Here is a 27202-nt window from a genome sequence, read left to right on the forward strand (position 1 = left end):
AAGGTTTTATAGTCATCAGGATTAATTTTCCTCCACATGCTCGACAGTCAATAGGATAATTTTGAACAAATCAAACTCCAATCTGATCCTTTTTTAAAGTGAAAACCAGTGTTGGCATTGTATTCAGAGAGCCTTTAAACCACAGATTTTATAAAGCCATTGGAATTGTCATATTCACAAGCCTCAAGGGGATTCAGTAAAGCCAGCATTTTCAACCCCAGGCCTGTGAAGATCCTCTTTATTTGAGGTTGGCGTTTTGGTCAGGCTTTGGATTGATTTTAAATCGGCACCATTATCTCCCTTCACCATCCCACATCAGCTGATGTGACTGATATTGTCATTTTTTTGTTGTACAGGTAGAGAATGTGGCAATACGGCCTCCCCAATAAATGGTATCACACTATGATGAGCACTCCCAAATCAATGGCATCACACTGTGATGAGCACTCCTAGATCAATGGTATCACACTGTGATGAGCACTCCCAGATCAATGGTATCACACTGTGATGAGCACTCCCAGATTGACGGTATCGCACTGTGATGAGCACTCCCAGATCAATGGTATCACACTGTGATGAGCACTCCCAGATTGACGGTATCGCACTGTGATGAGCACTCCCAGATCAATGGTATCACACTGTGATGAGCACTCCCAAATCAATGGTATCACACTGTGATGAGCACTCCCAGATCAATGGTATCACACTGTGATGAGCACTCCCAGATTGATGGTATCACACTGTGATGAGCACTCCCAGATCAATTATTATTTGTTTAATATTTTTATTTATTCCACCTATATTTAACCAGGTAGGCCAGTTGAGAACAAGTTCTCATTTACAACTGCGACCGGGCCAAGATAAAGCAAAGCAGTGCGACAATAAACAACAACGCAGAGTTACACATGGGATAAACAAAAGCACAGTCAATATCACAATAGAAAAATATATATACAGTGTGTGCAAATGGAGTAAGGAGGTAAAGGCAATAAATAGGCCATAGTAGCGAAGTAATTACAATTTAGCAGATTAACACTGGAGTGATAGATGTGCAGATTATGATGTGCAAGTAGAAATCTTGGTGTGCAAAAGAGCAAAGGGTACAGTAATTAATAACAATATGGGGATGATGTAGGTAGTTGGATGGGCTATTTACAGATGGGCTGTGTACAGCTGCAGCGATCGGTATGCTGCTCAGGTAGCTGATGCTTCAAGTTAGTGAGGGAGATATAAGTCTCTACAACACGTCTAATGGAAGTTGAAAGCCGTCTAAAGCTAAGCCTGCTTCAGTTGGTCTACACACATGTTGCCTGAACATCTCCTCCGGACCGTCAATCACCAATAGCTAATGATGTTTCTCATTGGGTTTTTTTTCTCCGACTTTACATTTCGGTTAGCAAAATGTGCATTTGAATGTGTGACAGAAAACAAGCACAAATAATGATCTACACAACCTAAACATGTCATATTTATCTTTTTTCTGTGGCTCCGACTCTGGTTTGATATGCTGCATTCATCTGCTCCCATGGTGGTGTGTCCCAGCCCTAAGCAGCTGAGTATTGAACCTTCCTGCCAGAGCTGACCTGTTTCTTCAGCTTGATGAGTGAGCAGCTGTGGGGCTTCAACAGATCTTTATAGAACAACGCAAGGAGTTACGGTGTCACCTCTCCTCTCTATTGGGGCAATTCAATAAACACCCTGGACTCAGGGTTAGACGTAGCATAGTATACCAATTAATATGATATTTTAAGTTTCGTACGGTATATGTATTCATTTGTGGATGTCCATCATCTATTTCGTATGATACGTTACGAATTGCAATTCGTACAATTTGTTATGAATTTGCTAAACATATGATATGTTACGAATTCCAATATGTTGTGGCAACGTTAGCTAGTGTGAAACCACAGTGTGATACCATTGATTGTAGGATATTAGCGCAGAAGTAGAAGCACAAGCATTTCGCTACACTCGCATTAATTATTTTTTTTTGTGGTGGTGTGGTTTTCATACATTGATTTTATCTGTATTATTTGTGTTGTTTATCACTTGTTTTATTTGGTGTAAATTAAACTTAAACTAAATCTAATGTTATCTAGGCTCGGGGTTAAGGTTAGGGTTAAGAGTAGGAGTTAGGGGAAGGGTTCGCTAACATACTAAGTAGTTGCAAAGTAGCTAAAAACTAGTAAATTGTTGCAAAGTTGCTAATTAACTAAAATACTAAAGTTTTCCATGATGAGATTTTAACGTGCTATACATTTGTGTTATACGCCGACTCATCCACTCTACTTTTGTTTTTGCCTCAAGTAACTTTCTGTCTTATGTAACCGTACTGTATCAAATGTAACATGCAGTGCATTCAGAAAGTATTCAGACCCCTTCACTTTTTCCACATTTTGTTACATTCCAGCCTTTTTCTAAAATGGATTAAATTAAACATGTTCCTCATCAATCTACACACAATATCCCATAATAACAAAACAAAAACAGGTTTTTAGATTGTTTTGCACATTTATTAAAAATAAAAACAAAAATACCTTATTTACATAAGTATTCAGACTCTTTGGTATGAGTTTCGAAATTGAGCTCAAATGCATTGATCATCCTTGAGATGTTTCTACAACTTCATTGGATTCCACCTGTGGTAAATTCAGTTGTTTGGACATGATTTGGAAAGGCACACACCTGTCTATTTAAGGTCCCACAGTTGACAGAGCATGTCAGAGCAACAACCAAGCCATGAATCCGAGACAGGACTGTGTCGAGGCACAGATCTGGGGTAGGGTACCAAAAAATATCTGCAGCGTTGAAGGTCCCCAAAAACACAGTAGCCTCCATCATTCTTAAATGGAAGAAGTTTGGAGCTACCAAGACTCTTCCTAGAGCTGGCCGTCCGGCCAAACTGAGCAATCAGGGGAGATCCAGATGATAACTCTGACAGAGCTCCAGAGTTCCTCACATGAATATGGGAGAACCTTCCAGAAGGACAACCATCTCTGCAGCACTCCACCAATCAGGCCTTTATGGTAGAGAGGCCAGACGGAAGCCATTCCTCAGTAAAAGGCACATGACAGCCCGCTTGGAGTTTGCCAAAAGGCACCTAAAGGACTCTCAGACCATGAGAAACAAGATTATCTGGTCTGATTAAACCAAGATTGAACTGTTTGGCCTGAATGCCAAGCTCCATGTCTGGAGTGAAGCATGGTGGTGGCAGCATCATGCTGTGGGGATATTTTTCAGCGACAGGTACTGGGAGACTAGTCAGGATCGAGGGAAAGATGAACAGATGATACAGAGAGATCCTTGATGAAAACGTGTTCCAGAGTGCTCAGGGTCTCAGAATGGGGCAACGGTTCAACTTCCAACAGGACAACAGCCAAGACAATGTAGGAGTGGCTTTGGGACAAGTCTCTGAATGTCCTTGAATGGCCCAGCTAGAGTCCGGACTTGAACCCAATCAAATATTGCTGGAGAGACCTGACAGAGTTTGAGAGGATCTGCAGAGAAGAATGGTAGAAACTCCCCAAATACAGATGTGCCAGCTTGTAGCGTCGTACCCAAGAAAACTTGAGGCTGTAATCGCTGCCAAAGGTGCTTCAACAAAGTACTGAGTATAGGGTCTGAATACTGATTAAAAAATTGTATTTGTTATAAATTTGCTGAGATTTCTAAAAGCCTGTTTTTGTTTTGTCATTATGGGCTATTGTGTGTGGATTGATGAGGAAATAAAACATTTGAATCCATTTTAGAATAAGGCTGTAACGTAACAAAATGTGGAAAAAGTCAAGGGTTTGGAATACTTTCCGAATTTGATTGTCTCAGATTTATGTTTACTATGTTGCGACAAGTCCAGACTAATATGTGGTTGTAAAGGGCTGTAGATAGAGTGGATCCAAATTTGTCAATATGCTGCAGAATTTCATGGCTGAGGAGCTAAACATTTTCAGATAGTCATACCCACAAAAACCAGACAATAAATGCACCCACACAAGCAATGCAGAGTTGTCTGACTGAGTGCTCGGCAACTCAAGTTTATGCAGCACAAGCCCTCTGAGAAGTGGTTATGATAATTCATTCCCATTTTAGCAAAGTATTGTAAATCAAGAGAAGCTCCTCGAAGTGTTGGATTTATCAGTTATTATTGTTGTTGTTGTCTAAGCTCTGTTGATCAGAATGTAAAGCACACCATGAGACAGATCGGGTATAGTCATGAATCTGAGTCTGTGCCAGACCACAGAAGGATGTTTACCACAGACTGAATAAAAACAAAATTGTTTGATCTGGTAGGCGGCTGAGAGTGGCATTCACAGCTTTACCTCGTCTGATGCTGAAGTTTAAAGTGTAACGAAAGTTCTCAGACAAAGCAGGAAATACAGCAATAGCAAAAAAAATCTGGCCCTTTTCCATGTCTCCCAAAATGTACTTTATATCTATTGAAAAAAATGTTTCACCTTTCGTGTATTTTGTTTATCTGTGATGTCATGGGAAACTAACTTCGTGACAAGGGATATTTCTGTTGTTTGGGCATTGAACCTGTGTCTTCCAGCATCAAATAAGTACATCAAACTCCTCTTTATGCTGCATCATCATCTCATACATTTAAATAGGAGTTCATATACCCCGTAAGTTAACAAACACCAGTCAGGTTCCATCCAGCTGTGTCTACTCTCTAATGGGGTCAGAATGTAGATAGCAGCAATGCTTTCCAGCAACCAGAGAGGACAGCCATACTGTTGTTCTGTTTCCACTTACCATTTTTACCTCTGATAAATCTACAGTGAGCACTTTGTGAGAATGATTAAGTGCTCAAAGCCTTCAAAGTTCCTTCCTAGGCAGAGAGGGTTTTGCTATGACTAATTCAACTAAGCATAGTAAGAGATGAGAGGATGTTTTAATCTGGTTTACTGGGACTCCCTTTGGCCTCTCACTGACTCACCTCTTCTCTACCTCTCAACAGTCATGTTCAAACATTCCTACAGGCCATAACACTGGCTCGATGCATAATGCATTATTCTCAGCATTATGGCTATAGCTTTGGACAAGGTGCCAATTATGCAGTGCTGCCTTGTGCATAGGGTTGCATGGTGCTTCTCCGCCCAGATAGAGAGAGACTGCTGTGTCAAGCTGCACTCTGGGTTTCGTTACCATGTGTGCATAATTGAATTTAACGGAGGAAAAATAAATCTGTTTGTTCTTCCCACTGTTGGGGTGTAGGCATGAATACCTCATACCCCATTTCGATGCCCCAGTTAAGTGAAGTGCTAAAAAAATTACTACAGCTGTTGGCACCTGGAAAAAAAGAAGTTGACAGTGGAAAAAGTGTGCTTGATACACCTCTGGCTTCTGCCAGTGCTGGTAATGAGCTCCAGAAGTATTGGGACTGTGACACTTTTTGTTGTTTGGCTTTGTACTCCAGCACTATGTATTTCAACTAATACAATAACTATGAGGTTGAAGTGGAAACTGTCAGCTTTAATTTGAGGGTACCATCATCCATATCAGGTGAACCGTTCAGAAAATATAGCACTTTTTTTGTACATAGTCCCCCAATTTTAGGGAACCAAAAGTATTAGGATAAATTCACTTATATATATGTACTGTACATAGTCCCCTCCAGTATTTTGTGCCCAATAGAAATGAATGGTAAATTATGTATTGTGTCATTTTGGAGTCTATTGTAAATAAATAAAAATGGAATGTGTTTCTAAACACGTTTACATTAATGTGGATGCTACCATGATTATGGATAATCCTGAATAAATTGTGAATATAAATTGTGAGTGAGAAAATTACAGAATCACAAATATCACGCACCCATTACATGCTAACCTCTCACAATTACAACCACGGTGAGGTTAGCATTTTTGGGGAGGTATTATAGCATTATTCATGATTCATTAAAGATGATCTGTAATCATGGTAGCATCCACATTAACCTAAGAATGTTTAGAAACATATTATATTCTTATTTATAATAAAAGTGACTGCAACAATTCTCTACTCCTCATGGCAAATTGCAGGAAATTGAGTTTAAAACTAAAATGTTTCTGTTCACTGTCAAGAGGGAAGGGGGGGCCTTAAAATGTCCCCTTTATTTGAACCAGTCTGAATTTGTATCATTTAATATCCAATGTGCTAGAGTACAGATTCAAAACAACAACAAAAAATGTCACTGTCCCTTTACTTTTGGAGCTCACTTTACTTTAGGAGCCAAGAACAGTAAAATCCTCACCAATATATGTATTTTCTGTTGTCTTGTATGTTCATTTGTATGTATATTATGTCCAAGGACAGTGCTAGTCATTGTGAAGAGATTTGCAGTGACACTACATTATAGAACTTTGAGGGGAAGACAGCACTGAGGTTCACAGTCTGTAAAGCCAGAGGTGACATATCTATCTCAGGGGTGACATAGCTGTCTCAGAGGTGTCAGAGCTGTCTCAGATGTGACATAGCAGTCTCAGAGGTGACAAAGCTGTCTCCGAGGTGACACCGATGTCTCAGAGGTGACATGGCTGTCTCAGAGGTGACAGAGCTGTCTCAGAGGTGTCATAGATGTCTCAGAGGTGACAGAGCTCTCTTAGAGGTGACATAGCTGTCTCAGAGGTGACAGAGCTGTCTCAGAGATGACAGAGCTCTCTCAGAGGTGACAGTGCTGTCTCAGAGGTGACAGTGCTGTCTCAGAGGTGACAGTGCTGTCTCTGAGGTGACAGAGCTGTCTCAGAGGTGACAGAGCTGTCTCTGAGGTGACAGAGCTGTCTGTGAGGTGACATAGCTGTCTCAGAGGTGACAGAGCAATCTTCAAGGTGACAGAGCTGTCTCAGAGGTGTCATAGCTGTCTCAGGGTTGACAGAGCAATCTTAAAGGTGACAGAGCTGTCTCAGAGGTGTCATTGAGCTCTCTTATAGTTGATATAGCTGTCTCAGAGGTGACAGAGCTGTCTCAGAGATGACAAAGCTGTCTCTGAGGTGACAGAGCTGTCTGTGAGGTGACATAGCTGTCTCAGAGGTGACAGAGCAATCTTTAAGGTGACAGAGCTGTCTCAGAGGTGACAGAGCTGTCTCAGAGGTGACAGAGCTGTCTCAGAGGTGACAGAGCTGTCTCAGAGATGACACAGCTGTCTCAGAGATGACATAGCTCTCTAAGAGGTGACAGTGCTGTCTCGGTGGTGACAGAGCTGTCTCTGAGGTGACAGAGCTGTCTCTTGAGGTGACAGAGAAGTCTCTGAGGTGACAGAGCTGTCTCAGTGGTGACAGAGCTGTCTTAAGGTGACAGAGCTGTCTCAGAGGTGACAGAGCAGTCTTAAAGGTGACAGAGCTGTCTTAGTACCTCAACAACTGCAGTAATCTTTTTGAGACAGTGTATAATATGTGGTCCACATAAACCATTGGGGAGCTGTTCATTTCCTAGATGGTGGAATTAATCATTTGTGCATAGATACTTATGTAAATTGTGTGTACTTAAGTAATCTAAGGTCTACATGAGCTGGCACAAAATGTCCCAGTGTTGAAAGTTCATAGTTACTAAGCTGAAGTATAATCACTGGAACAACTTCCACAGAGACAATTTTATTTTTACCTAAAAGGGATCTTCCATGTATGTCATACCTGTTTAATTACAGAGGAAAATAGAAGGTGAGTGTAAGAGATGGTTGGATTTCACCTGACAGTAATCCATGCAATCCCGGCATAGACCCTTTTTGAACCTGGGACTGTAATGTATTCAAGCGTCCCAGGCCTCAGCCTCACACCGATGTCGGCAACTGACAGTAGCATCTCCTCTTGGGCAGGGGCTCCTGAGGGTCAGCACCATATTCACACTTTGCATTTTGCGATTAACAGGCTGTTGCCATGGCAGCTCTCAAGGTCAGGCTCATCCTTAGAAATGCCACATCTCATTGGCATTTTAAATCTCCAGCTTCGTAGATAATGTGTGTTCCGTAGTACATTAAATGCTACCAGTCATCTTTACAGATATTTGAAAATGCTTAACTCTGTCTTACTAGAGGCACGTAAACATATTACAATGAAATGTAGTTGCAGTTCTGTGGGTTTAGCCAGTGATGAACATGGTCTCAAGTCATAGAGAACGTTGGTATTGCCTAATACTCAATACCTGCAAAGAAATAAACTGCCTAAGCACTTCTGCAGCCTATTACATGATAATCAATGAAGAGCCATATATCAGAGTAATACCCAGTACTTTTAGTCGTTAGAAGATCATATTATAATCAGTCCAGGCGTTGGAACATTAGATCAAATAAGGTGTACTATCAAACTGCCAGTCATCTATAGTGTAATGCTTCAGGGGGGGTTCAATTACAAGAGGTCTGCCCTAAAAGTCTTCTCCTGAACGACAGGGAGTGTAATCACTCCTCCACTGACAGTAATGACATTGTCAAATGTTAAAACAGTAATTTCTGGCGGACAACATACAGCTTTAATAGAGGCATGTGTCTGTGTATGTCATACCTTTGTTCAATACATGTTCAAGATAGGTGAGATGGACGTGTCACTATTCTTTGTTTCATGCAAACATTCCAACAGGCTTTGCATAGTTTTAATATTTAATCTATTTGTGATGCATAGCAACATAGAAATACATATACGTTATGGAAAATATAAGAATATTTGGCGTTCGTACTGTCCACTGTTAGCCATTATCTAAGATGACACAAGATTGTTTCTCAAAGTAACTATTATTTTGTTCCATTGCCATCCCACAGTTCTCCATGAGATCAGCTTGACATTCCAACCGAGAGGTGATTTGTCAGACAGAAAAATGGAAATTTCAGTAAAAAACCTCACGGAAGGTAACAATTCCATGAATATCGGTCAAATATCCAGTGCTCTCTTGGCAACATGCAGGATGTAATTCTTACAGTATATATGCAGATTGCTTCTCACTTCAATATATTTGAGCAAATCTTATCTGGGATACAGTAGTATTGGCACTTCAGACTTAAATGACTGCTTGTAGTAACTTCAGATGGATAGTTTCAGCCACAGTAAATGGATGTTCTAAATGCCAAAAGAAGCTGTTTCATCGATTTAGGTTCTGAGCACAAACTAATTTAGCAGGAATATTCTAGACTGCCAAGACATTTCCATGCATCTTCAAGCCAAATCAAAAGTGTGAAATGTAGATTTCACAATGCCTGCCGTTTGTGAAACAAGACCCCATATCCAATTTCCATCAAACAATTTTCTGTGCCATCCCGGATGCATCTCAATTTCCCTCAATATCACTGTTTTATTTCAAGAATTTCATGTTACTTTTCATTTGAATTCCTCACACACCTTGTGGATGAGTTTATTGTCCCGTCTCTATTGGGAGTTTTTAGAAGGACACTGACACTGTGGACAAAGTGCTCCAGACGCAACACTGGCATGGATTGATTGATTTATTTAATGAATGTATTAGATATTTAGAAGTAGTAAGCTACTCCAGACATTTGCGACATAAGCAGTCACTTAGGACCCCTGTCCACTAGGAGGCACCGACCGGGCTAGCCAAAAATAAATAAATATACAGTATACAGTTGAAGTCGGAAGGTTACATACACTTAGGTTAGAGTCATTAAAACTATTTTTTCAACCACAGCACAAATTTCTTGTTAACGAACTATAGTTTTGGCAAGTCGGTTAGGACATCTAATTTTCCAACAATTGTTTATAGACAGATTATTTAACACATAATTCACTGTATCACAATTCCAGTGGGTCAGAAGTCGGCATACATTAGGTTGACTGTGCCTTTAAACAGGTTGGAAAATTCCGGAAAATGATGCCATGGCTCTAAAAGCTTCTGATAGGCTAATTGACACCATTTGAGTTAATTGGTGTATTTGTGGGTGTATTTCAAGGCCTACCTTCAAACTCAGTGCCTCTTTGCTTGACACCATGGGAAAATCTAAAGAAATCAGCCAAGACCTCAGAAAAAAAATTGTAGACCTCCACAAGTCTGGTTCATCATTGGTAGCAATTTGCAAACGCCTGAAGGTACCACGTTCATCTGTACAAACAAGCCGAAGAACACCATCCCAACCGTGAAGTACAGGGGTGGCAGCATCATGTTGTGGGGGTGCTTTGCTGCAGGAGGGACTGGTACACTTCACAAAATAGATGACATCATGAGGCAGGAAAATGATGTGGATATATTGAAGCAACATCTCAAGACATCATTCAAGAAGTTAAAGCTTGGTTGCAAATGGGTCTTCCAAATGGACAATGACCCCACGCATACTTCCAAAGTTGTGGCAAAATGGCTTAAGGACAACAAAGTCAAGGAATTGGAGTGGCCATCAAAAAGCCCTGACCTCAATCCTATAGAAAATGTGTGGGCAGAACTCTAAAAGCATGTGAAAGGAAGGCGGCCTACAAACCTGACTCAGTTACACCAGCTCTGTCAGAAGGAACGGGGCAAAATTCACCCACCTTATTGTGGGAAATTTGTGGAAGGCTACCCTGTCACGCCCTGACCATAGAGAGCCTATTATTCTCTACGTTGGTTAGGTCAGGGTGTGACTAGGGTGGGTAATCTAGGTTGTTTTATTTCTGGTAGGTTTCCCAATCAGAGGCAGCTGTTTATCGTTGTGTCTGATTGGGGATCATATTTAGGCAGCCATTTCCCCACTGTGTTTTTTGGATCTTGTTTATGTGTAGTTGCCTGTGAGCACTCCATAGCTTATAGTTTGCTTTTTATTGTTTTGTGCGTTTCACGTCAATGAATATGTGGAATCCATATCACGCTGCACTTTGGTCCGAATGTTCTTACAACGATTGTGACATACCTGAAAAATTTGACCCAAGTTAATCAATTTAAAGGCAATGTTATCAAATACTATTTGAGTGTATGTTAACTTCTGACCCACTGGGAATGTGATGAAAGAAATAATAGCTGAAATAAATCATTCTCTACTATTGTTCTGACATTTCACATTCTTAAAATAAAGTGGTGATCCTAACTGACCTAAGACAGGGGATTTTTACTAGGATTAAATGTCAGTTGTGAAAAACTGAGTTTAAATGTATTTGGCTAAGGTGTGTGTAAACTTCCGACTTCACATGTATACAGTATATATAAACAATGCACACACATACACTAAATGACCATGCTCGTCGAACATCTCATTCCAAAATCACGGGCATTAATATGGATTTGGTCCCCACCATTGCTGCTATAACAGCCTCCGCTATTCTGGAAAGGCTTTCCACTAGATGTTGGAACATTGCTGCAGGGACTTGCTTCCATTCATCCACAAGAGCATTAGTGAGGTTGGGCACTGATGTCGGGTGACTAGGCCTGGCTTGCAGTCGGCGTTCCAATTCATCCCTAAGGTGTTCGATGGGGTTGAGGTCAGGGCTCTGTGCAGGCGAGTCATGTTCTTCCACACCAATCTCAACTAATAATTTGTATATGGACCTCACTTTGTGCATGGGGGCATTGTCATGCTGAAACAGGAAAGGGCCTTCCCCAAACTGTTGTCACAAAAGGGGAAGCACAGAATCATCTAGATTAAGATTTCCCTTTCACTGGAAAACACCGGTCTAAATGTCAACAGTGAAGAGGCGACTCCGGGATGTTGACCAGTGTCTGTGTTCTTTTGCCCATCTTAATCTTTTATTTTTATTGGCCAGTCTGAGATATGGCTTTTTCTTTGCAACTCTGCCTAGAAGGCCAGCATCCTGGAGTTGCCTCTTCACTGTTGAATTTGAGACTGTATTTAATGAAGCTGGCAGTTGAGGACTTGAGAGGCGTCTGTTTCTCAAACTAGACACTCTAATGTACTTGTCCTCTTGCTCAGTTCTGCACTGAGGCCTCCCAATCCTCTTTCTATTCTGGTTAGAGCCACTTTGCACTGTTCTGTTCTGTGAGTAGTACACAGCGTTGTAAGAGATCTTCAGTTTCTTGGCAATTTCTCACATAGAATAGCCTTCATTCTTTAGAAGAAGAATAGACTGACGAGTTTCAGAAGAAAGTTCTTTGTTTCTGGCCATTGTGAGCCTGTAATCGAACCCACAAGTGCTGATAGTCCAGATACTCAACTAGTCTAAGGAAGGCCAGTTGTATTGCTTCTTTAATCAGAACAACATATTTCAGCTGTTCTAACATAATTGCAAAAGAGTTTTCTTATGATCAATTAGCCTTTTAAAATGATAAACTTGGATTAGCTAACACAACGTACCATTGGAACACAGGAGTGATGGTTACTGATAATGTAACTCTCAAGCTCTGTTGGGTTGGATGGGGAGAGTCGCTGCACAGCTATTTTCAAGTCTGTCCAGAGATGTTTGATCGGGTTCAAGTCCGGGCTCTGGTTGGGCCACTCAAGGACATCCAGGGACTTGTCCCAAAGTGACTCCTGCGTTGTCTTGGATGTGTGGTTAGGGTTATTGTCTCGTTGGAAGGTGAACCTTCGTCCCAGTCCGAGGTCCTGAGCGCTCTGGAGCAAGTTTTCATCAAGGATCTCTGTACTTTGCTCAATTCGTCTTTCCCTCGATCCTGACTAGTCTCCCAGTCCCTGCCGCTGAAAAACATCCCCACAGCATGATGCTGCCACCAACATGCTTTGCCTTAGGGATGGCGCCAGGTTACCTCCAGATGTGACGCTTGGCAATCAGGCCAAAGGGTTATATATTGGTATCATCAGACCAGAGAATCTTGTTTCTCATGGTCTGACAGTCCTTTAGGTGCTTTATGGCAAACTCCAAGCAGGCTGTCATGTGCCTTTTCTTGAGGAGTGGCTTCCATCTGGCCACTCTAAAATAAAGGCCTGATTGGTGGAGTGCTGCATAGATGATTGTCCTTCTGGAAGGTTCCACAGAGGAACTCTGGAGCTCTGTCAGAGTGACCGTAGGGTTCTTGGTCACCTCCCTGACCAATGTCCTTCTCCCCTATCTGCTCAGTCTGGCTTGGTGGCCAGCTCTAGAAAGAGTCTTGGTGGTTACAAACATATTCCATTTAAGAATGTTGGAAGCCACTGTGTTCTTGGGGACCTCCAATGCTGCAGAAATGTTTTGGTACCATGCCCCAGATCTGTGCCTCGAGACAATCCTGCCTCGGATCACTACGGTCAAATCCTTCGACCTCATGCTTTGGCTTATGCTCTGACATGTACTGTATACTGTGGGACCTCATATAGACAGGTGTGTGCCTTTCCAAATCATGTCCAATCAATTGAATTTTCCACAGGTGGACTCCAATCAAGTTGTAGAAACATCTCAAGGATGATCAATGAACATTTTCGAGTCTCATAACAAAAGGTGCATGTTTGTGCTATGTGAGAGTGTGTGTGGTGTTTGTGAATGTGTGTGGTTGTGTCATTGTAGTGTATGTTATTGAGTGTGTATATTGGTGTGTATATACTACTGTATAAAGTGAGCTCCAAAAGTATTGGGACAGTGACACTTTTTTAGTGTTTTGTCTCTGTACTCCATCACGTAGGATTTGAAATGATACAATGACTACAAGGATAAAGTGCAGACTGTCAACGTTCATTTGAGAATATTTTCAACCATATCTGTAAACCGTTTAGAAATGACAGTCATTTCTGTACATAGGCGACCAAAAGTATTGGAACAAATTCACTAAATTAAAGTAGTAAAATGTTAAAGGGGAAATTCATCCTGGCAGATTCTGGGCTTGTTTTCATCATGTCCCAGGCATTTCTAGATCAGTGAGATGTCTTTCACACATAATTGCCCAGGAGGAAGGCAGGTGTGGGCTTCGAATGCTGAATGATAAGCCCTATTGTGTCTTCAAGCTAACTAGCGATTAGCATTAGCGGCTAACACGATTTACATAAAACTTGCGAAAAGACAAACTAGCTGTTTGCAGATATAAGAAACACAAAGTAATTGTGTGAGTATATAACTCTTGATGATTTATATTAATAAGTGGAATCAACATTGTTGCATGTGCTGCATTGACCATGCAGACTGAACACAAGTGTCTCGTGGTCAAGCAACAACAAATGTGATCCTTGAGAAACAGGGGCCGGGGCTGTGAGGAAAGTGACAAGGAGAGAGAGAGAGAGCGGAGAGGGATGACTAAAGTAACGGTTTAACTAATAAAAATGGACTTTACGCACGGAATATGATATTTAACAAACTAAACATTCAAATACCTTTATAAAAGGTAAAGTAAACACCCAAACCGGTCCGTGCATCAATACCGGTAAATAGTAAAATATGGTATACTGCCCAGCCCTATACTGAGCCAGACTTTTTTCCACTAATTGGTCTTTTGACCAATCACATCAGAGCTTTTTCAGAACCGATCTGATTGGTCAAAAGACCAATTCATGAAAAAAATATCTTAATTAAGATTACCTGTGTAAACATAGCCACAGTCCTTCATCCAGCTTTGGTACACTGGCAATGGTGTTTGGAAGCTGAGACTCTTTGTGCATGTGGCGAATGGTCTTGTTCTGTCTACGGTGTACGGACAGTTAGACAAGACTCTGCCGGAAGTGATGTAGGGATCGTAGACCTTAATAACCACCAACTGTTTGGACCCCTTGCAGAAGATGTGCTGGTACTGCACGTCTCCTGGAAAGACATGGTTGTGTTGTTACCATTTTATTGACGTAGGGCAAGACACTTTTGTTTATTTATTAACCTTTTATTTATTCAGCGAGTTAAACTGAGACCAAAGTATATTTTACAGATGAGCTTTGAATGACATAAATTACAGAAAATACACACATCAACATGTAAATACAAAATGCAAACAGAAAGAAAAACACGGTCATAAAAACAAACACTTTCATCAGTAATAAGGTCCTCAATCAGCTTTCTGAATTGCCCCAGAACAAACACTTTCATCAGTAATAAGGTCCTCAATCAGCTTTCTGAGTTGCCCCAGAACAAACACTTTCATCAGTAATAAGGTCCTCAATCAGCTTTCTGAATTGCCCCAGAACAAACACTTTCATCAGTAATAAGGTCCTCAATCAGCTTTCTGAATTGCCCCAGAACAAACACTTTCATCAGTAATAAGGTCCTCAATCAGCTTTCTGAATTGCCCCAGAACAAACACTTTCATCAGTAATAAGGTCCTCAATCAGCTTTCTGAATTGCCCCAGAACAAACACTTTTATCAGTAATAAGGTCCTCAATCAGCTTTCTGAATTGCCCCAGAACAAACACTTTCATCAGTAATAAGGTTGGTAAAGGTGTCAACTGATTGGGACCCAAGTGTTTAGAGACAGACTTGTGAGTAGTTTAGGGACAATCAGGGACATGGGGAGCTGCTTTTGAGAGGAAAGTTCAGTCAACAAAGTTAATTGGCAGTTATTACACAGCTTGAATTGTTGTGTATGGGAGATAGTAGAAGTGGCACCATTCAATAGTTCTCATACACAACAATACATGAACTGTCTCTAATCAGAACCCTGCACAACCAAAAAACCCTTCCTTATTTCAAAGACCTAAATGTAAACCTCCCCCAACCCATTGACTTTCACAGATCATTCCTGCCAATAGTAGCCTGTGGCAGGGGATTTTGTACACATGTCTTCCTATTGTGTTTTGAAAATCTGCAGCGAGGAGGTGGTTGTGTCATTACTGTTTTAGTCTTGATTTTATACCTTACAGTGTCCCTTTCTGGTTTCTGTACCACAATGTTGTTTTGCTCCAGAACCGCAAGGCATGTCCCCTCCTTCATGCTCGTGCACCCAAAATTCTGCCGCTTTGGGGTATTTTTCAGTAGGGCACTGTGGAAGAACTCCAGAGTTTTACAAAAATAAATATTTTTGGGGGGACAATTTCCTTTCACCTTGTGCAGAGCTAGGGGTTGAAAGCCCATACTGGTGGATCAGATTCTATACCACCTACAACAAAGTACATCAATACACTATTTAACCACCCCACTAATTGTATTGATCTCTATTAGACTGGCTAGCTTAGCATACCTAACATGAACATATCAATATTGTCAGCTTGCTGTTAGCTAACTATTACCACTAAATTGGCAGCAAGATTGCTAGCCAGCTGAGAATGAACTAACAAACCTTAGACAATTTATACACATTCATCAGTGCTACCAACACACAAATAGAGCTATATCGACAATTCTATTTTTAGTAAAGGAGTGTTTTCCAGACAAGGGTGGAATAGATGGCTACCACATTGAACAAATAAAGAAACATGTTTACTTTGCTGAAGGGACAAGTGAGTCTAGCAATGACATATGTAAAATGTATTGACAGTATTATTCAAATGATAGTTATGATATTGCTGATGGCTTTCAGAGTTAAATAGAGGACTGTAACGTTAGCTAGCTAACTTACCTATTCCATATAGGCTAGCATGCTAGCTAACGTTACATTATCTCTAATCTAGAATCTTCAGTTTTGTTGTGAAGGGGGGAATAAATGGTATCAGATCACTTCTCAGCTGTCATCAAAATGGATTCCCCTTCAATTCAGCCTGAAAATCCTTATTATAATCTTTGGTCACTATAAGCTAGCAGCAGGGCGGTATCTGGATTCGCTGTAAATGCTGGACTTGGTGGATCACTGTGAGCAGCCAAATACACAGGTAGTCGAAACTTCCCTATTCTACCCGTGAAATGAAAATGCTCTCGTTCTAGCTTATGGTTTTGATAATTGTAATGTTTATGACGTAAACATTTATGCCAGGGTGAAATTTCCTATTAACTATTTGGTCCCATATTGAAAGCACACAATGACTACAAATTTGTTGGATGCATTTGGTGTTCGTTTTGGCTGTGTTTCAGATTATTTTGTACCCAATGAAAATGAATGTTAAATAATGTATTGTGTCATTTGGAGTCACTTTTATTGTAAAGAAGAATATAATATGTTCAAATCAAATCAAATTGTAATTGTCACATGGGCCGAATACAAGGGGAGTAGACCTTACAGTGAAATGCTTACTTACGAGCCCCTAACCAATAATGCAGTTTAAAAGAAGAATAAGAAGTAAAAGTAACGAGTAATTAAAGAGCAGCCATAAAATAACAGTAGCAAGATGATATAGAGAGGGGTACCGGTACAGAGTCAATGTGCAGGGGCACCGGTTAGTTGAGGTAATATGTACATGTAGGTAGAGTTATTAAAGTGACTATGCATAGATGATAACAACAGAGAGTAGCAGCAGTGTAAAGGTGGGGGGCAATGCAAATAGTCTGGGTAGCCATTTGATTAGGTGTTCAGGAGTCTTATGGCTTGGGGTAGAAGCTGTTTAGAAGCCTAGAATTGGCGCTCCGCAACCGCTTGCCATGCGGTAGCAGAGAGAACAGTCTATAACTAGGGTGGCTGGAGTCTTTGACAATCTTTAGGGTCTGGAGAGGTCCTGGATGGCAGGAAGCTTGGCCCCAGTGATGTACTGGCTGTTTGCACTACCCTCTGTTGAGCTTTGCGGTCAGAGGCCGAGCAGTTGCCATACCAGGCAGTGATGCAACCTGTCAGGATGCTCTCAAACATTTTGAGGATCTGAGGACCCATGCCAAATCTTTTCAGTCTCTTGAGGGGGAATAGGTTTTGTCGTACCCTCTTCACGACTGTCTTGGTGTGCTTGGACCATGTTAGTTTGTTGGTGATGTGGACACCAAGGAACTTGAAGCTCTCAACCTGCTCCACTGCAGCCCCTTCGATGAGAATGGGGGCGTGCTCGGTCCTCTTTTTCCTGTAGTCCACAATCATCTCCTTTGTCCTGATCACATTGAGGGAGCGGTTGTTGTCCTGGCACCACATGGCCACATCTCTGACCTCCCTATTGGCTGTCTCGTCGTTGTCGGTGATCAGGCTTTCCACTGTTGTGTCATCGGTAAACTTAATGATGTTGTTGGAGTCGTGCCTGGCCGTGCAGTCAAGAGTGAACAGGGAATACAGGAGGGGACTGAGCACGCACCCCTGAGGGGCCCCTGTGTTGAGGATCAGTGTGGCGGATGTGTTGTTAACCTAACCTTACCACCTGGGGGAAGTCAGGAAGTTCAGGATCCAGTTGCAGAGGGAGGTTTTGTCCCAGGCTCAGCTTATTGATGAGCTTTGAGGGCACTATGGTGTTGAACACTGAGCTGTAGTCAATTAATCACATTCTCACATAGGTGTTCCTTTTGTCCAGGTGGGAAAGGGCAGTATGTCTCTTGTCTTTTTGTCTTTCTCCTTCTGCCTGTGGCTATGGAACCCTGACCTGTTCACTTGACATGCTACCTTGTCCCGGACCTGCTGTTTTGGACTCTCTCTCTACAGCACCTGTTGTCTCTAACTCTGAATGATCGGCAATGAAAAGCCAACTGACATTTACTCCTGAGGTGCTGACCTGTTACACCCTCTACAACAACTGTGATTATTATTATCTGACCCTGTTGGTCATCTATGAACGTTTGAACATCCTGCCCATGTTCTGTTTTAAAATCTCCACCTGGCACAGCCAGAAGAGGACTGGCCACCCCTCAGAGCTTGGTTCCTCTCTAGGTTTCTTCCTAGGTTCCGACCTTTCTAGGGAGTTTTTCTTAGCCACATCTCCATTGCTTGCTGTTTGGGGTTTTAGGCTGGGTTTCTGTACAGCACATTGTGACATCGGCTGATGTAAAAATGACTTTATAAATAAATGTAATTGATTGATTGTGGAGTGCAGTAGAGATTGAATCATCTGTGGATCTAAACACTTCTACATTATGGATGATGCTACCAAGGACAATCTTGAATGAATCGTTAATAATGATGAGTGAGAAAGTTAGAGACGCACAAACATCATACACCCAAGACATGCTAAACTTTCACCATTACAATAACAGGTGAGGTTAGCATGCTAGCCTTTCACCATTACAATAACAGCGGTGGTTAGCATTTTTGGGGAGGTATTATATCATTATGCATGATTTATTGAACATTATTTGTATTCATGGTGGAATCCACATTAATGTAGAAGTGTTTAGAAACATATTATAATAATGACTGCCAAAATTCTCTACTAGCAAGATTAGCATTCTCTATTCCAACAAAAGAGTGATCCGTTGTTTATCACTTTTTTATTTTAGTTGAAGGCTGATCTCTTCAGTTTCACTCTCATATTACCAATAAGAGAACATTTCAAAATTGAGAAAATTCCAGAACCTTCTTCAAACAAGCAGCCCTGGACTTTACACTCTCAAGTGAAGAGGGGGCAGAGGTTGAGTTTGACAATGATGCCACCCACTCAATTATCTAACTAGGTACTCCTCTTTTCTGTCTGATTATGTGACTCATCCTTCAATTGTTACAACCATCCACTGCTCCTTCAACCCACCCCAACAACCTCTCCCTCAACATCAGCAAGACAAAGGAGCTGATCCTGGACTACAGGAAACGGAGGGGTGAGCACGCCTCCATCCACTTCGATGAGGTTGGAGTGGAGCGTGTCAAGAATATCAAGTTCTTTGGTGTCCACATCACTAAGGACACCATACACCCACACATTTGTTACGAGGGCAAAACAGCACCTATTCACCCTCAGGAGACTTAAGAGATTTAGCATGGGCCCTCAGATCCTCACAAAGTTATACAGCTGCACCATTGAGAGTATCTTGACTGGCTCCATCACCACTTGGTACAGCAACTGCAAGGCACCCGACTGCAAGCCACTACAGAGGTTGATGAGTTTAGCCAAGTACATCCCTGTGGCCGAGCTCCCTGCCTTACCAGGTGGTGTCAGAGGAAGGCCCCCAAAAATTGCCGATGACTCCAGCCACCGAATAAATAGACTCTTCTCTCCGCTACTGCACAGCAAGCAGTACCAGTGTACCAAGTCTGGGACCATCAGGACCCTGAACAGCTTCTACCCCCAAGACGTAAGATTGCTAAATAGCTAGTCAATGGCTGCCCAGCCTACCTGCGTTGGGAAAGGGAAAGGGTGATGCCTAGTATGTTGTAAAACTGAATGCATTCAACTGAAATGTGTCTTCCGCATTTAACCCAACCCCTCTGAATCAGAGAGGGGCGGAGGGCATTGACTCTTTTTTACTAACTCCCTTGCACACTCACACTAACACACCAACACACGCACATGCACACGGACACGCACACGCATACAGACAGATAATGTTGAGATAGGACAGATAATGTCAAGATAATGTCTTTATAGAGATTAATTTGATATGATTTGAAAATTGTGTCAAATACTTTATAATTTATTAATTTATTTTTATTTAACTAGGCAAATCAATTAAGAACAAAAATCTTATTTACAATGACTACCTACCCCGGCCAAACCCTATGGGACTCCAAATCACGGTCGGGTGTGATACAGCCTGGAATCGAACCAGGGTCTGTAGTGACGCCTCTAACACTGAGATGCAGTGCCTTAGAACGCTGCACCACTCGGGAGCCCAAAACACTGGCAATGCTTTAATTTACCATAAAAGGTAGGAAATCTATGTTTTAACCAGTAGATGTTTGCCTGGAGGAGTAATGTATGCAAACCTCAAAGGGAGAGTTGTTTATTTTATTCTAAATACATTAGTGGTATATATTATCCCTGCTATTATGGTGCCAGGGCAGTGGATGACAGAATAATAATAAGGCAAGTGACTACATGTAAGTATGGCTCTACCTCCACAGTTCTTGTGATCACTTTCATCTTTAGATTAGGTTTAATGGAGGCTGAAAGTACTTGAGGAAACATTGATGTGGAGTGCGTGTTGAAGACTACACAAGGCTGCATTTCTTGACAGCATGAGATGTTTTCAACATTTGCAAGTACAAGAACCCACAATCTTTCATCTTTTCAATAACTGAAAGAAAAAAAGACTCCCAAGAGAGGAGTTTATTTTGATTATCTAACATGATAGGGTATCATAATTATTTGAATTCTAGTGGAAAAATGTAAGTAGGTGATACTGGCGAGTTGCTGAGAACAGCCCAGCATGTTGATTCAATAGGGCATTTTCAGTAGAGATGGTCACATGTTTACATGTCACGGGCGCAAAGTACATCCTGAGCTCGCACCTCCAGCTCTGGACGAGATGTTCCCACGGACTCCTGGGGTGACTGAGTGACTGACGCCAGGAGAGTGACTGGATATTATTTGTTTGTTAGCTGATCACTTACCAGATGGGGCCATTCCTGTGTCCTGTTGTTATCATTGTGTTTGAAAATGTGTTAATGAGACTGGGTGTGTTGTTCCTGCCTTGTGTTTTCACTAGAAAACTGCAAACAAAAAAGTTTTTTCAGGTTAGGGGTGAGTTCCCGCTTGAATTTGGTTAAAAGGGCAGTGAATTCACTGATACTTTGAGATCTTGTTTCCAAGCACCTGTGCATACCAGACATACAGACCTTCTTTCTAGAGATTATTTTAAAGACACAGCTGATGATAGTCATTTACTCTGTTGTATTCTGTTGCATCATGTATTTCATGTCATTGTTTTGCACGCCATTTCATTCGTGACCAGTTTATCGTATTAGTTGATTTGAGTAAATGCATCCCTCATGTATAGAGTAACTCTGATTGACTATTCATTATGCTGTATTGGTAAGATGAATGGTATCTACACTATACACAAAGCATAAGGCTCTGCATTGGTTCTAACTTCACATCTCTGGCTAGGATGGACTTGATCAAATAAAACGTGGTCTGTGGTTGCTATAAACAGCTCACAAGTACTATAAGCCTCTTAATAATAATCTTAAACATGAAGTTATCTTAGAACAAATGTTTTTATAGTATTTGAGTGTTGACGCGTAGACTTGCAAGCTGGCTAGTTTCATCAGTATATGTTAATGAATGTAGTTTATTATTATTCAACATAATTGTTTACCTACCTACCTACTAAGTTAGTCTCTGTAATATTACAGGGTAAACATATACAATGCCTTCAGAAAGTATTCATACCCCTTGACCTATTCCACATTTTGTTACTGCCTGAATTAAAAATGGATTAAAAAAAAATATATATATATATATATATATATATATATATATATATATTCACATCTACACGGAACACCCCACAATGACAAAGTGAAAACATGTTTTCAGAAATGTTTGCAAATGTTTTAAAAATGAAATACAGAAATATCTAATTTACATAAGTATTCACACCCCTGAGTCAATACGTTGTAGAATCACCTTTGGCAACAATTGCAAGGTCTTTCTGCATACGTGCTTTCCACACCTGGATTGTGCAACATTTGCCCATTATTCTTTTCAAAATTCTTCAAGCTGTCAAATTGGTTGTTGATCATTGCTAGACAACCATTTTCAGTTCTAGCCATCAATTGTCAAGCAGATTTTAAAGTCGAAACTGTAGCTCGGCAACTCAGAGTGAGTTCATGCAACTTATTGTGTGACTTGTTAAGCACATTTACACTCTTGAATTTATTTAATCATGCCACAAAAAAGGGGTTTAATACATATTGACTGAAGACATTTCGGCTTTTCATTCTTAATCAATTTGTAAACAAATTGAAGAACACAATTCTACTTTGACATTAGGAGGTTATTGTGTGTAGGCCAGTGATAAAATATCTAAACGCAATCAATGTTAAATTCAGACTGCAACATAACCAAATGTGAAAAAACTCAAGGGGTGTGAATACTTTCTGAAGACATTGTAAATAAAGCTGATGATAAGAAAAGTACATGCTCTGTTGTTAGGTAAATCATAATGTGTCGGCCATCACTCTTGTCATATAAAGCTCTCATGAAGAACATATTTGTAATGGCCATTAGGCATTGAGAGTTGGGAGTCTGAAACTGAACCTTCCACCAGAATTATCCCTCATTAACTTGTTACTATTTGGAGGGTGTCAAAGTTGGAGATGTGTTAAATGTCAAATGTCTGTAAAATATTGGGCTGTCTGAGAGTGAGGCGAGCGAGGGCACATGCCCTTGTCACGACTTCTGCCGAAGTCAGCCCCTCTCCTTGTTCGGGCGACGTTCGGCGATCGATGTCACCGGCTTTCTAGCCATCGCGGCTCCATTTTTCGTATATCCACTTGTTTTGTCTTGTTTCCATACACACCTGGTTTATATTTCCCCAATTAGGCTACTTGTATTTAACCCTCTGTTTTCCATCATGTTTTGTGTGTAATTGTTTTCATGTCAGGTGGTGTTAGTTTACACGCTCTACTTTTATGTTCCGTTTTTTGATCGCGTTTGTTTCAAGTAGTGCTCTCGTTTTTGGAACGAGAGACTTCGCCTCCAATACACCATCCTGACAGCCCTCTGTTCTTTAGCCTCTGTTAAGGCATACCATTGGAGAGCGCCCAGGCGATCTACAGCAGCCCATCAGCCTAAATGTCAGGCTGAATTAAAGCAGTGAGTGGGGCAGGGTCGGACACCTGCAGAAATCCCTTAAATTACGTGAATAGAACATCACTGGCTTCGATACATCCATTAACCTTTGTAAATAGATTTTTAGTTCCGTTAGGTATCGTTGTATGTTAATGTTCTGGAAATGTTAGTAATACGCTTTTAAAGTCTGCAAGTATCTGTTTTTCACAGAACTAGGAATCACCTGTTGAACGAAAGATAGTATTAAATTGACTCAAAACGTGTGTAATGAAAGATAATTGGCATCTGTTTGAGCAAATATAATTTGAACGTAGAAATACACACCATTATAATCCAACACTTTACTTGTGAATGCCCTGTGGTGATCTCAATATCCTGATATTGAGTCAAATTAAGTGAAAGTTCAGCCAATTGCATAAGGATGGAGATAGTGTGCCTCTGCAAGATAAATTATAGTGGGAATAAGAGAGGACACTTGTAGGAAAGGAGGAACATGTTCTTTAATTTTCAGAGAAATAAGTCACAAATGTAGGGTGTCAGATCAGGTTCTGTCATGGGAGTGTCTGTCTTGCCATTTGGAAATAATTCACATCTGAAACATCCCACTGGGCAAAAATAGTTTGAATCAACGATGTTTCCACATCATTTCAACAACAAAAATCTTTTGTTTTACCCAACTTTTAAACCTAAATCCACTGAGATGGAGAATTTTTTGTTGATTTCATGTTGAATTCACATTAGTTGACAACTCAAACAAAGGTAAATCAAAACTAGATGTTGAAATGACGTCTGTGCCCAGTGGGATATTTTGTGTTATTGGGCTCAGTGCTAAGAATTGTAAGAGGTTAAAATTTTAAAGATAGATAGCATTTCTGACTTTTCTTGTTTTCCATTTCCACATTTATATTGTATGTGTTTTTGATGAAATCCAAGGTCTTCAAAGTCCTTGATGCAGAATCCACTCAGGCTTTTTTCCAAACAGATGCATTTATTTCATTTTCAAAATGTCTCTGCTCTAAATGATTAATAACTTATTATTTTTTCTTGGCAAATGTATTTTTGAACCAGCGGAAAGCAAAAAGCATTAAGACTTTCTATAAGACAACTGTGATGTTTTATCTCTAAAATACATTGAAACAAACGTCAAAGCATTCAAATGGACTAGAACACTCTCCTGCCGAGTGCTTTGAGTAGGAATACAACTTCTCTGTAGGTGCTTTAATGGATATGGCCGGTTCGAAAATGAGGAATCTCTCCGGCTATGCTGAAAGTCTGTGGATAGCTGCCCACTTTAATATAAACAACAACAACAACAACACCCACCTGTGCTGCGCAACTTATAGGTAACACACAGGTTTCGAATTATACCGTGGCCTTTGGGTGGATTACTAACACAAATACATTCCCTATAGCGTTTGAAATGAGTAAATTCAGCTGACTATCATACATATATCAACCGGAAGATGTGTGTAAAAAATTCTGACACATTGTATTTCAAACAAGTGCTATATAGAGCACAAGCCTAAGGAAGAGGAAAAATCTCGCTCTGTTTTCCCAAGCCCTGTGGGTGACAAACAGGCCATTAAAATGTAACTGACTCAGCAAGCTGAAGTAGCCATCCATAAAAATGTCAATTGAAAACCCCTGAAAGAGATATTGATTATGCAATCCATGCATTATCGATAGAGGAAAAGGGTGTTTTGTTCATGTCAGGATGGTAAATGGTATGGTGATGGAACACACAGGCCAGACGTACACAGGTCAATAGTACACAGGCCAGTCGTACACAGGCCAGTCATACACAGGTCAATAGTACACAGGCCAGTCGTACACAGACCAGTCTTACACAGGTCAGTCGTACACAGGTTAGTCGTACACAGACCAGTCGTACACAGGTCAGTCGTACACAGGACAGTCATACACAGGTCAATAGTACACAGGCCAGTCGTACACAGACCAGTCTTACACAGGTCAGTATTACACAGGCCAGTATTACACAGGACAGTCATACACAGGCCAGTTGTACACAGGACATTCGTACACAGGACAGTCGTACACAGGACATTCATACCTTATACTGTACAGTCTAAGCATTTGCTTGGTCATTAATGGCTACAGTAGGCCAAATTCTAAATACTTCTCTCATGCACATAATTAGGAACGAAAAAAGCTTGCACACGAAACCATCAGCCAGCGGATTTCTTAATTTGATCATGTTAATAAGTTATACGGATACTGGAGTTATTCTATTGGAGGGTAGCTTCCAAGGGACACGGCTGGCGGGCACACATGGGTATCCCTCTGCAGTAAATAACAGTGCTTACTCTGGATGGGTGGAGGCTCAGCTTCACCTGGTAAAAAATGCAGTAAGTGCTATCCCGAGTTTACAGCCACAGTTTCATTTCAGACCAAAAATGATCCACACTATGCTCTCAAAGCACATTTAATTGCTGTGGTGGGGATATGCTCATTTCTCAAAAGGCAATGTTATAACATTTGGTTCAGCCATTTTCATACCTGAGGAAAGGAAAACTTAATTTGATCATATCTCAGCTCGGCTTGATTTATTATTATGGGAAGGGGTTGCGATATGGCAATCTCATATTCACAACCCGGGAACAAGCAGGGCTTATTTTTAGACCAGCAGCTGCCAAGAGTCACATTTAACTAAGATTTCCCAACTAGGTGACAGGAATCTTCTCTCTGCCTCCTCTTCAGATAAGGATGAAGTTGTCAGTTTGATGGCTGAACTCCTGTGTGCAGAAGATACCTCAAATTGTGTATATATTTCAGGGACATTTCCCTATCTAAACATCCCCTCTGAGAAAGAGTGCAGTTTTTTTTTGTGATTTTTCAGATTCACGCTAGTGTTGTTCTCAAGGAAAGCTAGACATTCAGGCCTTAATGATATTTGAACTTAATGATAGTAGACCTATCATCAGGTGCTGATAGAGGAAAGCAATCTAATACAATCTACTCTCCTTTTGTAAACAGCATCTTCTAAGTAAATTGGCTAAAATAAATGTGGACGTTTTTTTTTTCTTTTCCGTAACATAATTCATTAATGATTATCACCACTATAATGAAATATTTTGACTCTGTCCCCATCAATGGCTTTTTAAAAGGTATTACCTTGGTCACTGATCTTCATGATTTATTTTGTCTCCTCTTCAGAGGTAGAAACACAGCGGCTGGGTTGAAGGAGGTGAGAGACTGCGGTTGTTTTAACTGGTGAACCAGTGTCTCTCCCAACAATGATTAATAGTTCCAGAGCTCCAGTCTTACAATAAACAGGAAAAGTACACCGAAGGGTTCTATTGTTAGCGGTGCAGTAGAGAGGAGGATCAAATCAAATTAAATCTAATTTTATTCATCACATGCTTCGTAAACAACAGGTGTAGACTAACTCTGAAATATTTACTTATGGGCCCTTCCCAACAAGGCAGAAAGAAAGAAAATAAAGAAATAATAGAAAAGTGAAACACCAGTACCGAGTCAATGTACAGTGGTACAAAGTAATAGAGGTAGATATGTACGTATAACTAGGAATAAAGTAACAGATGGGAAACAGAAGCAGCAGTATGTGATGAGTCAAAAAAAAATTACAGGCCTCTCTCATCTTTTTAAGTGGCGGAACTTGCACAATTGGTGGCTGACTAAATACTTTTTTTGCCCCACTGTAGCTACCCGGACTAACTAGGTAGTAGTCTTATGGCTTGGGGGTAGAAGCTGTTCGGGGTTCTGTTGGTTCCAGACTTGGTGCATCGGTACCGCTTGCCATGCGGTAGCAGAGAGAACTGTCAATGACCTGGGTGGCTGGAGTCTTTGACAATTTGTAGGGCCTCCTCTGACACCGCCTGATATAGAGGTCCTGGATGGCAGGGAGCTCGGCCCCAATGATGTACTGGGCTGTACGCATTACCCTCTGTAGCACCTTGCGCTCGGATGCCAAGCAGCTG

This window comes from Oncorhynchus mykiss, chromosome 22 (genome assembly GCF_013265735.2).
Source record: "Oncorhynchus mykiss isolate Arlee chromosome 22, USDA_OmykA_1.1, whole genome shotgun sequence".
Taxonomy (NCBI): domain Eukaryota; kingdom Metazoa; phylum Chordata; class Actinopteri; order Salmoniformes; family Salmonidae; genus Oncorhynchus; species Oncorhynchus mykiss.